Raw genomic sequence first — 3,237 nt, forward strand, 5'->3', positions numbered from 1 at the left:
TGGTTTAAGTGGCTAACATTCCAGATTCTTCCTCTGTGATGGGACAACCCTGTGCTCCCCTCGGTTAGAGCTACTTGGTGGTGCGTGGGAGGGGGGACCCACGGGGAAGGAAGATTGCTAACCACCTGTGTCTTGTCATTTCTGCTTCATGGCTGTGCAGCTGTGGTATTCGCCTCCCTGGAGCCTTGTCCTCATTTCATGACTCACTGACCTGAGTGAGGGGCCAGGAGGGAAGTGCCGAGAGGCGGCAGCGGTTAATTCAGACAGATGCGGAGCCCGCGTCGCCTTCTCTTCCTAGTGCAGCCTTGTCATGTCAGCTCTTTCTTCCCAGCCAGGGATGTAAACATGGAATGGGAAACTGACCGCAGAGTCATTCCATTGGTTCCAGGGCCTGCTCCTCTGACCTCTAGTGGGAGGAAGGAGGTCAGAGGTGAAGGCATTCTTCAGGACCTCCTTTTTTTTTTTTTTTTTTTAAACTTTTTCTGTTTCCCATCCCTTTTGCAATAAAAACATGTCGACCTAGCGAAGAGGGTCTTCTGGGTTCTTCTGCAGTGGTATGGAATTTGCATGGAGAAGCGCTTATTTCAGGAAGAAGGGAACTATTTTGTGACTAAAGTGGCACTGTGTAACGGCCAGAGGGAGAGTGTTGGTGTCAGACTCAGGTTAGAATCCTGGCTGCCACATTCCTGGCCGGGTCACACGAGGCAACTTCTGTAACCCCCAAACCTCTGGCTTCTCCTAAACATGTTGAGAGGATTAAATGAGATACGAAGTTCTTAGATTAGTGTCGGCACCAGTTGGCTCTTCATAAGTGGTGGCTGCTGTTACTAATTATGGAAAATTTATAGCAGTGGGAATGAGATGGGCTGGGGGGTGAGTAGAGAATAAGGATTGGGCTTGTTAAGTGGTTGTGCCTTAATTTGTGTCTAAGGACTATGTGTCTGCCAAGTTGGAGATGTGAATTTGAGTGGAAGGCTTTGGAACCTTCAGACCCTCTGGACAATTTCCTGACTTTTCAGCATAAGCTCCATAGATCTAAAGAAAATTTAAAGCTAAGTATTAAAGATTTTCAGCAAAGGAATCTTGAGGCAAAGATGTATTTCTAAATGGTGTTTGCATTTGTGATTTCCTGCCCTGGGAAGAGGTTGGAATATTAAAAAGCAGACCCATGGAGTGATTTATTAAAGAGTGGAGAGGCAGGGGCTGTACCCCCTGCTTTGAGCTATGAGAGGTTGAGATCACTGGGGTAAGCGGAGGAGGTTGAGGGAACTGGCCATGGAGAACAGAGGAGGCAACCATCACCCTCCTGGGGCATGAACCATGATATTTATCAGATGCTGGAAGGCGTCTACTACTGACATCTGGGAAATGGCAAGATGCATATGAAGAAGCTGGTTAATACACTGCGACATTCAGAAAATAAAATCTAACGAGCAACCACTGTGTTAGAGAGTGGATAGGAAAAACTTTAAAACTTGAAAGCAGAGAGGGAAAATAGGCGAGCCTCTGTTTGCACCTCAGGCTTTAGGAAGACTGTGTGAAGTACAGAACCATGCAGTTGTTAGATACTTTCTCTTGTACAGTGAGTATCCCCCGCCTGGCCCTAAAGGAAACAGTGGCTCCCCAGAGGTCTAGCTGGCAAAAAAGGACTTCCCCTGGGAAAGCTGGTGGGTAGGAGTAGCAGAGACGTAGAGCATTGCCTGCTGACCGCCAGGCCCTGACCCAGCCTGCCTGACTTTCTCTACTGATGGAGTGGAGGAGTGTGGATTGTGGTGTTAGGTGGACTTGAGCTTGATTTCCAGCTCTGCTTTGTGGTTTTGTTACTGGAGGGGAGAGGTCCTCGTCTCCCCTGGATGGTAGTGGGGGTGGATTTCTTGTGATATCCCAAGAGGAATAATTTTCTGAGACTTGCGCGGGAGAATGAGAGGTAGTAGAAAGCTTTATGTCTGTGGAATTACATCCCTGAGTGTCCCAAGTCCCATTTCCCTCAGTGCAGTCATGGAAGAAGAGTAGCTGGGGCTTAGCAGATCTGAATGCGGAGCCAGTGAACAGAGTTTCCTTTCCATGTTGGAGCAGAGGCCAGTCCAGCATCAGGCTAGCACAGTATGTGTTCCCCACTGCAGTCCATCAGCCCATTGCACGTGGGGCCTGCAGGTCCACATGGCTGTGGAGGAAACACGGGAGAATGCAAGCGAGCCAAGAGCCCGTGAGCAACAAGAGAGAAAATGCCTTTGTTTAGAAGATTACGAATTCCCAAGTTTTCACTCTCTCGCAGTGGCCATGCCCATTCTGGCCAATGATCTTTGTTCCCTGGTACCATTAACAGACAAGTACTTTCCCTATGTCACCCCAACTTTACTGGGCATGCGTCTATCTCCCCTGGTTAGGTCCCTTCCCCCAGTGTTTTGCAGGGAGGAGGCCTGTGGTTCCCTGGGGAGTGAAGAGTTGCAGCTTCCTGGTGAAGTTGCCCAAATGGCTTGCCTATAATGTCTGGCTTCCCCCTTTGCTCTTTTCCTATTATTAATAACTAGCTAATTACCATGGTATCAGTTTGGGGTAAAACTTAAGCTCTATCTGGCCAACATTTTCCTTAGTTCTAAAGTGGGAAAGTTTTAGGCCTCATTAAGTCATTATGAGCATTAAAATTGGGCATCGGAAGTACCTTGCCTAATGAATTTTACTAGTTTCTCCTTCAAGCTTCATAGTAGACATCTTGCTAAAACAAGAAAGTAAGATTTAGTTGGAGCCCCTCCCCCCAATATCTCTCCCTTCTCCTTTAATTTTAATTTCTCCTCCCCCCACCCTCCCCTTAGGGACTCTTATTATAAGCTTTCCTTTTTGCTGAGAAATCTAGATTCTTTTCAGATCATGTCTACACCAGGCAAGAATGTCCCACCCAGTGACAAGCTAGCTCTGGCCTCAAGTATATTACTTGCCTTCTTCTGTTTTCTTAGCCCGGAACCAGCAATAAAATGAGTGTGCAAGTGTCCTCTGTCCGAGGTGTCTTGTTTCTCCAGGGAGCGCTAAGGGCTGGTTGTCAAACCAGAAAGTCCCCTGGACACCTGCTTTGTGCTGTCTCTGATGGAGGCACTAGTGGGAGTTTTCCCTGGCATTTGCGGGTGCCCACTGGGGCTCCGAGAGGGGACTTGGCTGTAGACTGCGCTATCACAGTTAGTCCTCAGAACTGCCCTGTGAGGTAGTGGTATATCCTTTCCCATTTATGGAGGAGGAAACTGA

At 48.0% G+C, this 3,237-nt stretch overlaps 1 protein-coding gene across 1 annotated transcript in view; it reads left to right on the forward strand.

Moving 5' to 3' along the window:
- NID2 (nidogen 2) overlaps positions 1–3,237 on the forward strand; it is a 63,673-nt gene that overhangs the window by 17,000 nt on the left and 43,436 nt on the right.

The sequence above is a fragment of the Myotis lucifugus genome, unplaced genomic scaffold (assembly GCF_000147115.1).
Source record: "Myotis lucifugus unplaced genomic scaffold, Myoluc2.0 scaffold_191, whole genome shotgun sequence".
Classification (NCBI taxonomy): Eukaryota; Metazoa; Chordata; class Mammalia; order Chiroptera; family Vespertilionidae; genus Myotis; species Myotis lucifugus.